We start from the raw sequence: 12,909 nt of genomic DNA on the forward strand, positions 1-12,909 counted from the left end.
CACCGGGACCATACGCTGCCATGCTTTGTTATGCAATGATTCCAGACTACGTGCTACTGGCCTGGAGTACATGAAGGAGAGCTTTCTGGAGATGTCCCTGGAGGATTTCCGCTCCATCCCCATACACGTTAACAGACTTTTCCAGTAGATGTACTGGCCGCGATTGCCAGGGCAAATTAATCATTAAACACGCTTGCTTTTAAACCATGTGTAAAGTTTACAAATATTTACAAAGGTACACTCACCAGAGGTCTCCTGTGTGCCCTGAGGGTCTTGGGTGAGTTTGGGGGTTACTGGTTCCAGGTCCAGGGTCACAAACATATCCTGGCTGTTGGGGAAACCGGTTTCTCTGCTTCCTTGCTGCTGTGAGCTACCTACAGTACCTCCATCCTCATCTTCCTCGTTCCCCGAACCGTCTTCCCTGTGTGTTTCTCCATTGACGGAGTCATAGCACACGGTTGGGGTAGTGGTGGCTGCACCCCCTAGAATGGCATGCAGCTCCGCGTAGAAGCGGCAAGTTTGCGGCTCTGCCCCGGACCTTCTGTTTGCTTCTCTGGCTTTGTGGTAGGCTTGCCGTAGCTCCTTAATTTTTACGCGGCACTGCTGTGTGTCCCTGTTATGGCCTCAGTCCTTCATGGCCTTGGAGACCTTTTTTAATACTTTGCCATTTCTTTTACTGCTACGGAGTTCAGCTAGCACTGATTCATCTCCCCATACGGCGAGCAGATCCCATACCTCCCGTTCGGTCCATGCTGGAGCTCTTTTGCGATCCTGGGACTCCATCACGGTTACCTGTGCTGATGAGCTCTGCATGGTCACCTGTGCTCTCCACGCTGAGCAAACAGGAAATGAAATTCAAACGTTCGCGGGTCTTTTCCTGTCTACCTGGTCAGTGCATCTGAGTTGAGAGTGCTGTCCAGAGCGGTCACAATGAAGCACTGTGGGATAGCTCACGGAGGCCAATAACGTCGAATTCCGTCCACACTACCCCAATTCCGACCCGCAAAGGCCGATTTTATCACTAATCCCCTCGTCGAAGGTGGTGTAAAGAAACCGGTTTAAAGGACCCTTTAAGTCGAAAGAAAGGGCTTCGTCGTGTGGACGTGTCCAGGCTTAATTCGATTTAAAGCTGCTAAAGTCGACCTAAACCCGTAGTGTAGACCAGGCCTAAGGTTCCACAAGAACTCCTGTTCTTTTTGCGGATACAGACTAACACGGCTGCTACTCTGAAACCTGTCATTATGCAAGGCACTGCATTTAGCCATATGGAGTGGAAATCCATCAACATCATGAAAAAACTCATACAGATACAGACAGACATCATCTTCCTTTCCAAATGCAAGCAGATGGACATCATACCAAAAGGACTAAAGGTAAAAAATCCATTACAATCTACATATCACACAGACTATGCTGAGAGACTGTGTCACACACTCTCAAAGAAACTGCGAAACCACCTGATCAGCATCCTATACAGCAAACAGGGAAAGATTAAGAATGAGCTCTCAGAACTGGATACTCTCATAAGAAACCAACCTTCCACACAAACTTCCTCATGGATAGACTTTACACAAACTAGACAAGCCATTTACAAGACAAACTTTGCCTCTCTACAAAGGAAAAAGGACACTAAACTATCTAAACTGCTACATGCCACAAGCAGCCACAACAGTAGTTCCCTTAACCCACCCAGCAATATTCTTAATCTTTCCAGCTATACTCTTAGCCCAGCAGAAGAGTCTGTCCTATCTCGGGGCCTCTCCTTTTGTCCCTCCAGACCCATGAATATGATACAGTTCTGCGGTGACCTAGAATCCTACTTTCGATGTCTCCGACTCAAAGAATATTTCCAACATACCTCTGAACAGCATACTAACCCACAGAATCCACCCTACCAGCACTACAAAAAAAAAAGGATTCTGCGTGGACTCCTCCAGACGGTCGAAACAACAGACTGGATTTCTACATAGATTGCTTCCGTCAACGTGCAAAGGCTGAAATTGTGGAAAAGCAACATCACTTGCCACATAACCTCAGCAATGCTGAACACAACGCCATCTACAGCCTCAGAAACAACCCTGACATCATAATCAAAAAGGCTGACAAAGGAGGTGCTGTCGTCATCATGAATAAATTGGAATATGACCAAGAAGCTGCTAGACAGCTCTCTAACACCACATTCTACAGGCCATTATCCTCTCATCCCACTGAGGCTTACCTAAAAAAACTACACCAACTGCTAAAAAAACTCCCTGACAAAGCACAGGAACAAATCTGTACAGACACATGCCTAGAACCCCAACCTGGGGTATTCTATTTGCTACCCAAGATCCATAAACCTGGAAATCCTGGATGCCCCATCATCTCAGGCATTGGCACCCTAACATCAGGCTTGTCTGGTTATGTGGACTCTCTCCTCAGACCCTATGCTACCAGCACTCCCAGCTATCTTCGAGACACCACTGACTTCCTGAGGAAACTACAATCCATCGGTGATCTTCCAGAAAACACCATCCTCGCCACTATGGATGTAGAAGCCCTCTACACCAATATTCCACACAAAGATGGATTACAAGCTATCAGGAACAGTATCCCCGATAATGTCACAGCTAACCTGGTGGCTGAACTTTGTGATTTTGTCCTCACCCACAACTATTTCACATTTGGGGACAATATATACCTTCAAGTCAGCGGCACTGCTATGGGTACCCGCATGGGCCCACAATATGCCAACATTTTTATGGCTGACTTAGAACAACGCTTCCTTAGCTCTCGTCCCCTAACGCCCCAACTCTACTTGCGCTACATTGATGACATCTTCATCATCTGGACCCATGGAAAAGAAGCCCTTGAGGAATTTCACCATGATTTCAATAATTTCCATCCCACCATCAACCTCAGCCTAGATCAATCCACACAAGCGGTCCATTTCCTGGACACTACTGTGCTAATAAGCGATGGTCACATAAATACCACCCTATACCGGAAACCTACTGACCGCTACACTTACCTACATGCCTCCAGCTTCCATCCAGGACACACCACACAATCCATTGTCTACAGCCAAGCTCTAAGATATAACCGCATTTGCTCCAATCCCTCAGATAGAGACAAGCACCTACAAGATCTCTATCAAGCATTCTTAAAACTACAATGCCCACCTGCTGAAGTGAAAAAACAGATTGACAGAGCCAGACGAGTACCCAGAAGTCACCTCCTACAAGACAGGCCCAACAAAGAAAATAACAGAACTCCACTAGCTGTCACCTTCAGCCCCCAACTAAAACCTCTCCAGCGCATCATCAGAGATCTACAACCTATCCTGAAAGATGATCCTTTACTCTCACAGGTCTTGGGAGACAGACCTGTCCTCGCTTACAGACAACCCCCCAACCTAAAGCAAATACTCACCAGCAACCACACATCACTGAACAAAACCACTGACCCAGGAACCTATCCTTGTAACAAAGCCCGATGCCAACTCTGTCCACATATCTATTCAAGTGACATCATCATAGGACCTAATCACATCAGCCATACCATCAGGGGCTCGTTCACCTGCACATCTACCAATGTGATATATGCCATCATGTGCCAGCAATGCCCCTCTGCCATGTACATTGGCCAAACCGGACAGTCTCTACGCAAAAGAATTAATGGACACAAATCTGACATCAGGAATCATAATACTCAAAAAACAGTGGGAGAACACTTTAACCTGTCTGGTCGTTCAATGACAGACCTGCGGGTGGCTATATTACAACAGAAAAACTTCAAAAACAGACTCCAACGAGAGACTGCTGAGCTGGAATTGATATGCAAACTAGACACAATCAACTCAGGATTGAATAAGGACTGGGAATGGCTGAGCCATTACAAACATTGAATCTATCTCCCCTTGTAAGTATTCTCACACTTCTTATCAAACTCTCTGTACTGGGCTATCTTGATTATCACTTCAAAAGGTTTTTTTCTCTTACTTAATTGGCCTCTCGGAGTTGGTAAGACAACTCCCACCTGTTTATGCTCTCTGTATATGTGTATATATATATCTCCTCAATATTTATTCCACTCTGTATGCATCTGAAGAAGTGGGCTGTAGTCCACAAAAGCTTATGCTCTAATAAATTTGTTAGTCTCTAAGGTGCCACAAGTACTCCTGTTCTTCTTACTGCAGAGTTAGGTTGACCTAATTACATCGCTCAGGGCTGTGAAAAATTTCACATCCTGTGTGATATACTGAAGCCGACCAAAGCCCCAGTGTAGACACTGATAGAACTAATGAGCCTGAGGCCCAGTGGTGGTTCTCCCATCATGAACACGGGGTCTCAGGAAGGGAGGAAAATGCCCTTCCCTTCTTCCAAGCCCCTGATAGTCACCCAGTCCCCTCTCCCACCCACTGTGGCTCTCCTGGAAGCTCTAGGAAGAGACTCCTGCTCTAGCTCAAAGGTGGGAAGAAGGGCTAGAGATTGTGTAGAGAGCAGAATGCTTGAGGGGACTGGGGTTCTTCCTCCCTTCCCTGTGGACTCACTGAGGTCTGCAGGGTGGGAGAAGCCCCAGCAGGCTGATTGGGAGCCATTACCCATCGCAAGCACTTCATGGGAAACTTCTTCTTTCTGTAAGGAAATTCTTTGGCTTCGTTTTCTGGGATTTCACGCGTCACACATTGTGTGGGCCCTTCCGTCCCCAGAAAAACACAGGGGGTGTCTCTCCTGGTGTTCCTATGGGGGCAGAGTTAAGGTTATGTGCTTGAGCTGAGTGGAAAGTGTCACCTTAACTCCACCTTTCCCATTTCCTGCCCAAACTCCCACTGGACCTTCACATATGAGCTGACATCTATCTTCTGTCTAAACTAACCATACATGTGTTGCCAGCACAGAGTGCCCGAGGCAAAGCAACAGCGGGTTCGTTGCCCGGTGTGCTTCGCGTCAATAAACACAGCAGGGGGAGAAGCAAACAAAGTTTATTTGGGATCCCAAAGCGGTGCAAGGAGACTGGCAAGTCTCAAATCAAGCACATTAACAGGAACAGTTTTTCTTCTTTTATACATTTTGCAGTTAAGCCTCATCCCCCCTTTCCCCTCTAGCCCTCCCTTTCTTCCCCCCATTCCTCCCTCTACCCCTCCCGTCCCTGGTAATAGTTAAGTCATTCTTGGCAGCTATAAGCCTAGCTTGTTAGTAACTTCTTTAAACCGTTATCTTGTCCTTTTTCCCTTCAGCCAGAAACATGCAGGCCTCATTATTACTGCTTGAGCAGGGGGTTGCACACAGATAACTGGTTGCTTACATATTCCAATTGCACCTGGCTTTTGAGGTTGATTAGAGTTTAAACATGGAAGGATAGAGTTTGGTTCACTTAGGCCTAGTGCAGGAAGGATTCATTGACACTTAGTGGGCTTCCACCCTCCCGAGTTACCTAGGGTGAGGCCTAGTGACGTCAACAACTCCCTCCTTTGAGAATACTCAACAAGCTTTTGGCTGAGTTTTCTCATATTCTGTGGACAAGATATGATTAAGTGCTATGAAGCTGGGGTTTTCAATGAGAGGGTATGCCAGGATTTTTGAGGAACGGGGGGCACAAAGCTTACGGAGGAGCATTTTAAAACAAGCAGTTAGGAGGAGGGTGATCAGGCACAATACCACACCGGTGAGGAGGAGACGCACAAGGCCACCCCCCAGTCCTCCTAGGTTGGGCAACCAACTTCAAAGGGAATAGAAAACCGTGGGTTTCCTTTCCTGGGCCTTCCTGTTTGGCCGACAGGACGTGCTTGTTAATGTCCTGTGAGTTTTCTGGGACATAAGCTTCTTCCTTAATGGGCTCTGAGGTGGCATACAAAGATTTACGCTGCCTGGGGCCACCAGGGGTTGTCCCTTAATGCATACTGGGATTCAATGGTACAGTTTTGTGACAAGGGGGTACCCGAGGTATTTCTTCCCCTACTGAACCATCCCCAACAGATATCTGACCAATTTTGGGGAACTACCCTTTAGGGTAACCCTGCTGCGTGGTGCGGGACTTGGGAGGTGGCATACTTAGCAGTTAGAGAGGTTAAATTCTTGGGCAAAGCAAACCTTCAAGGACTCATATGTGTTTGTTTCCAAGTTAGTAGGGATCCCTTTCCATCCCACATGTGCCTGGGGGGAAACGGGAGGTAACGAGAGGAGTGTCCCTATGGCAAAGAGTACCACTGTGGCAGACCCTGGACCTGAACTCATGCTGGGCAGGTGACCATAAGGCCTAACAATTACAATTCCCCAAATACCCACAAAATATCAATTACCAATAGTAGGCAGATTAAAAACAAAAGGGCCAGGCCACCAGGTTAGGCCGGCCCTGTGAGAGTAAACACAACCAACGCTCAGAGTTCTCGCGGGGAGTGCGCTGCGACTGTCCAGAGAGACCACAGGGCATTCCCAGCAGGCCTTATTGTCTTTTGAATAACAGTTTAAGTCTCAGATCGTCGCTGGTAGTCTTTTTCCGTAGGCTGGACGGTCCACCGTTCAGGAGCGGGCACTGCCTTCAGACAGGAGTGATGAATCCAGTTCTTGTGTCCCTTGACCTTTGCTGCTGTGTGGGAGACCAGCAGGACGGTGTGGGGTCCCTTCCACTTCTCTTGGAGAGGCTTGTCCTTCCAGGTCCGAACGAGAACGGAATCGCCTGGCTGCAAGGAGTGGACAGGGGCATCCAGCGGGAGAGGCTGCAAATCTCTGGTATACCTGTGGAGAGAACAGAGAACAGCAGACAGAGAGCACATGTACTGAGATAAAAAGCCACACCCCATTTCCCACTCCCCTGCCAGAACCGGTGTACCATTCATAGGCCATGCCCTTCCAAACATAATCTCGAAGGAACTGAGCCCTAACCTGCCCTTTGGGAGAGCGCGCATGTGGAGCAAAACAAGGGGTAAGGTATCAGGCCACTTAAGGGAAGCCTCTTTGCAGACCTTTGAGAGGTGCCGCTTAAGTGTCTGATTTGTGCATTCCACTACCCCACTGGCCTGTGGTCGCCATGGAGTGTGGAGCTTCCAGGGGATTTGCAGAGCATCCGATATCTTCTGAACAACTTGGGATGTGAAGTGTGTTCCGTTGTCAGATTCCATCCACTGGGGGAGGCCGAAGCGGAGAATGATCTCCTTGACAAATTTCAGAGCCACCGTTTTGGCAGTGTTGTTATGGCATGGGAAGGCTTCAGGCCATCCGCTGAATCGATCCACCAAGATGAAAAGGTATTTGAATCCTTGGGTCAGGGGGAACTCAGTAAAGTCTATTTGCCAAACCAGCCCCGGGCCTGGGGTAGGTTCCAGAGTGGCTGGTGGCACTGACACTCCTGGTCGAGGGTTGTTCTTTTGGCAGACTAGACATTCAGCCTGTACCTGGGAGGCCAGGGGTGTAAGAGCCTCCCTGCCAGCGTATAATTCTTTGTTTCTTCACCAGGGTCAGTTCTTAATGTCTTTTGTAGTCAGGAATTCCTGGATTTGTGGTTGCAATGAAGCAAGTGTTCCTTCTTCTCTTTTCCTGAAACAGTGTGGTTCAGCATCATACAGGGGATAGGGTTACTAGCACATCACCCTGTCTTTAAATAGGCTTATCATCAGTCGGAGAGTCCTCCCAAGGTGGAGGGGTCTTTTTACAGTGAGAAGCCTGGGTCCAGATGGGCAGTCCTTGGTACTTCACAGCGGTGTTGGTGGTGAACAGGACTTGGAAAGGGCCTTTCCAGTGTGGAGCCAAAGCAGTTTTTCGTTGATGGACTTTACGTAGACTCAGTCTCCTTGTTTCAATGAATGGCAGGGCTGCTAGGGTCTTTGGTTAGCACTTCTTTTATCTGTGAGAAAAGAAACCTAACACATTTCATTAATGCCTGACAGTGTTTTGCAGATCTCATAGTTGCTTGGGCATACCCCTTTTCTTGGCTGTCGGCCAAGTCTTAGCTCTGGGCAGTGTCCTTGGATGGTGCCAGCATCTTATCTTTGGACTGAGCTTGCTAGCTGTATTTTTTCCCCTCAGTTAACTCGTTCTGTTCTTTTTCCTTCTCTCCTTCTTGGCTTCTTTTAACTTAGAAAGGAAACTTCCACTCTTCACTCATACACCTTTTCCCAACAATGAACACATACACATTGCCATTATCCAGCAAAATAACTTCTATACAGAGCTTTGGAGCAACAAACCAGGACGAGCACACCCACTTTTGAGGAGTCCAACAAAGTTCAGGAGGCTCACAGTGGCTTTAAGGCAAGGGGTGAGACCCACAGCAGCAATTAACAAGTCATCCACATATTGCAGGAGGAGGACCCTGTCCTCATTGTCCCACTCCTCCAAGTCTCTGGCCAGGGCCTGGCCGAAAAGGGTGGGGGAATTTTTAAATCCCTGGGCCAACACTATCCAGCAAAGCTGCTTTTTTACCCTCCTTTTGTCCTTCCACTGGCTCCACCCTGGGGCTTGCATGGCTGAGGGCTCAGTTGCAAGAGTCATTATCCAGGCATTCTCTGGGGGTAAGGTGAGGGTTATTTCATCTTGGGTGAAATGCAGGGTGGCTCCTAAGCGACAAAGCAGATCCCGTCCTAATAGTGGTGTTGGACAATCGGGGAGGTAAACCAGTTTGTGAGATAGAGTTCTGTTTCCCAAAGCACATTCCGCTGGGGCATATACTGGGCACTTGGTTCCTTTCCCTGTGGCACCCACCACAGTGAGGGACTCTGACACAGGCAGCTGCAGGGGTTGGTTTATGGCGGTTCGTGCATCTCCAGAGTCTATTAAAAAGTCTATGTCCGAATCTCCCACCCTCATGTTTACTCAGGGTTCTGGGGGCAGGATAGTCCGTCTCCCCTGACACTCCTATTCTTGATCCTTCGCTGCCATCATAGGGGTACCTTCTCTTTTGGGGCACTCATTTTTCCAATGTCCCTCCTTTCGGCATTTGGCACACCGGTTGCGACCCAGACGCCTTTCCTGTGAGCCAGGGCGCCCACGTCCTCTCATTCCCCGGCCCCTTCCACCTTCCTGGAATTTTCCCCTGCCACCAGCCTGTACTGCTGTGACCATCATTTTCGCTTGTCTCTTTTCCTTTTCTTTAGACACAACCTGATTACGCTCCACCTCAGACAGCAGGGTCCGCATAAGGACATTACAATCATCCCAGTCAGGCTTACAGCTAGCCAGGCACCCTTCAAAGACCGAGATAGACTTGCTTGGGTTCGTAGAGAATTCCCCTGCCTGTGCCTTAAAGGCTGCTCGGTCCACCGGGTTAAAAGGCACATGGGTGTAAACCTGCATAGTAGTGGGCTGATTCCTATCTGAGCCATGTCTGGACACCACGGTCTCAGTGACCAACGGATAAAATTCCACCGAGGGGGCAATCTCTGGGACCTGAGACACCTTGTCTTTATATGGTGGGGGTGTGATAGCCGAAGGGGACACCGGACCTGCCATTACAGCTGTGGGGGGGTTCTGGGGACTAACAATAGCTACTACCGAACCTGTCGGAGTCAAATTACACTTTTGCAAAATATCTGACCTATTTCTTAGCAACATAAACAACTGTACATACATCTGTTCATTCCATTTACCCGTTTGCTGACAAAACAGAAGTAATTGAAGGATCGTGTTAGAATTAAGTGATCCTTCCGGTGGCCACCTTTCCTGGTCCTCTAGCTGATATTGAGGCCAGTCTACTGTACAGAACCTTTTCAGTTTACCTTTAACCAACGGATCCGATCCAAACACTTTCCAGTTTACCAGAATGCATTCCAAGGGTGTACACCTTGCCCTGCCTGCATGACTCTGTCCCTGCCCCATAGGGAGACACTGGGCATCCCCAGGTCATAACAGGTAGACACTGGGTGTCCCCAGGTCAATACAGATAAAGTCCCCACTGGACTGTTCCTACCTTATCCAAGGGTCCGGTTCTGCACCGTCGCCCTATCCACGGGACCGGTTCCCCACCGTCGCCCGCAGCTGCTTCTCCACTACTCGAGCGCGTTGCACCATTGTGCCCTCCGGGGTCGACCAAACCACGTCTCCGCCGAGGGCCCCAGTAAAGTCACCGGTGCGCGCTGGGCGTCGGTCGTCGCCGCAATCTGTCGACCTCCGAGAGGGGTCCGGGCAAGGCTAAATTTCAGCCTCGAGCCCCACGTTGGGCGCCAAAACTGTTGCCAGCACAGAGTGCCCGAGGCAAAGCAACAGCGGGTTAGTTGCCCGGTGTGCTTTGCGCCAATAAACATACCAGGTGGAGAAGCAAACAAAGTTTATTTGGGATCCCAAAGCGGTGCAAGGAGACTGGCAAGTCTCAAATCAAGCACATTAACAGGAACAGTTTTTCTTCTTTTATACATTTTGCAGTTAAGCCTCACCCCCCCCTTTCCCCTCTAGCCCTCCCTTTCTCCCCCCCCCCCATTCCTCCCTCTACCCCTCCCGTCCCTGGTAATAGTTAAGTCATTCTTGGCAGCTATAAGCCTAGCTTGTTAGTAACTTCTTTAAACCGTTATCTTGTCCTTTTTCCCTTCAGCCAGAAACATGCAGGCCTCATTATTACTGCTTGAGCAGGGGGTTGCACACAGATAACTGGTTGCTTACATATTCCAATTGCACCTGGCTTTTGAGGTTGATTAGAGTTTAAACATGGAAGGATAGAGTTTGGTTCACTTAGGCCTAGTGCAGGAAGGATTCATTGACACTTAGTGGCCTTCCACCCTCCCGAGTTACCTAGGGTGAGGCCTAGTGACGTCAACACATGCAATATCTCATTGTCTTTTCGCAGGCAGACTGAACAGTGCACTGGAGCTGCCATGGCTGCTAAAGAGCTTCCCAAGATACCTGAAGAGGATGTGGAAGCACTGAAGGCTGCTGTTGGGGAAGGAAACCTCAGCAAAGCAGCTGCTAAAGCGAAAGAGGCTCTGGAGAGGGTTGATAAAATCACTCTCAACATCGCTGTCACGGGGGAGGCGGGCTCTGGAAAATCATCCTTTGTCAACGCCATCCAGGGCCTGGGGGATGACGATGAAGGTGTTGCTGAGACAGGGATGAATGAAATGACAATGGAGCCCACTGCTTACCCACATCCTACATACTGAAATGTAATAGTCTGGGATCTGTCAGGGACCGGGACCCCAACATTTAAATCAGACACGTACCTCAAGCAGGTGGGGTTCAGCCGCTATGAGTTTTTCATCATCATCTCCTGCACCCGCTTCACATCCCATGATATTGAACTCGCCCAGGAGATCCAGAGACAGGGGAAGAAGTTTTACTTTGTGCGCTCCAAGGTGGACCAGGATTTGACAAATGAAAAATGACACTATGACGAGGAAGGAAAACTCAAGCAGAGGAAAGCTCCCATGAAAAGGCCACTTCAGTACAGTGAGAGTGCGGTCCTCGAGGCCATCAGAGAGAAATGCATTGAAGGCCTGGAAGGAGCAAAGGTGGCCTCCCCGTGGGTTTTTCTTGTATCTAGATGGTACTTAGGCAAGTACGATTTTCCCAAATTGCAGGAAGTGCTAGTGGATGAGTTCCCCAGTCACAAGAGACTCACTCTCCTATGATCCCTGTCCAATGTTTCTAAAGAAATCCTGGAGAAGAAAAAAGAACAGCTGCATAGGCAGATATGTCTGAAAAGTCTGGTGTCATGCACAGTCGCTGCTGTTCCTCTCCCGGGTCTCGCCATTGTTTGTGATATCACCATCCTGGTGACGTCCCTGAAAGAGTTCTGCAGGGACTTCGGCCTCACTGAAAACACTCTTGCTACAGTTGCTAGACAGGCTAACAGCCCATTGAAGAGCTGAAGGCCGTTATAAAATCCCCACTGAGTGAGGAAATAACAAGTGATCTGGTAGTTAAGCTACTGACCAAGTGTTCAATTGGGGCACTGAAATATTCTCTGTTTCCTGAAGTTTATACCTGTGGTAGGTTCTGTCGCAGCTGCAGTAGTTTCTCTCGCTACCACAAAGCTCATGCTGCAGAAGTTCCTTGATGATGTTGCTGCTGACGCTGCACAAGTTCTGGAGGTGGTTATGGACGGGGCCATTTCCAATGCCTAGAAACAGCACAAAAACAACCACACCCCCTGAAAGTAGAGTGACCAGATGTCCCATTTTTAAAGGGACAGTTCCCTTTTTGGGGGCAATTTGTTATATAGGCTCCTATTACCCCCCACCCCTTGTCCCGTTTTTTCACAGTTGCTATCTGGTCACCCTACCTGAAAGGATCAAATGTCAGCACATAGCTGAAAGGATCAAAGTAAAGACCCTGTCCCAGCTGGAGGTCAGAGCTCAAAGATGTGGGAAGTCTCATGAAATTGCTGCCTTTCCCATAACTGATCTCTGAGCTCTGTTTCCACTGAGGTCTCCCACCCACCGTAACATATTGAATTTAATTCAGCCATACAATGCGGGGTGGGGGTGGGGGGAGATCCTGACTGACCCTGTTCTTTGTTTTTTCTTTATTTCCCCAGTGAAAAAGGCCAAGTTGTGATAAAGCTCCCCAGGATCCCCAGTGCCTCACACTCTCTGCAGGGAGCTCAGGGAATGGTTATTTCAGGCCCCAGCCAAGAGCAGGGCTAGGGCAGAGCCCATCGAACTCTTCACTGGGAAACGACAGGGAGCGACACCAGCAATGACTCGTTCTAGCCACAGATTTTCTACTTCTTGGTTCCCGTTGCCCTGAAATTGCAGCCTGGACATGTGGGTAAATTCACTCAGACACAATCGTAAAATCCCTGAATCCTGACCTGACTTGGGTGCCAACCCTACGATGCCAACTCCTCCCTCGTCACTGCAGGGCCCCAGGCAAACGAAACAGGCTTTTGAGCACAGACGCTTTCGCGCTTTCTCCCAGGCTGCCCCTGTCCGGGGAGGAGCCGCCTGTAACCTCCCACAGAGCCCCCGGACTGACCTCCTGCGAACGCCTCCTTCAGCCTCAC

General features: G+C 49.0%; 1 pseudogene; it reads left to right on the top strand.

Annotated features, from left to right (window-relative positions):
• The first annotated feature begins 10,780 nt into the window (after window positions 1-10,780).
• LOC101938112 (interferon-inducible GTPase 5-like) lies at window positions 10,781-12,058 on the top strand (annotated as a pseudogene).
• The last annotated feature ends 851 nt before the right edge of the window (window positions 12,059-12,909 follow it).

The sequence above is a fragment of the Chrysemys picta genome, chromosome 20, assembly GCF_011386835.1.
Source record: "Chrysemys picta bellii isolate R12L10 chromosome 20, ASM1138683v2, whole genome shotgun sequence".
Taxonomy (NCBI): Eukaryota; Metazoa; Chordata; order Testudines; family Emydidae; genus Chrysemys; species Chrysemys picta.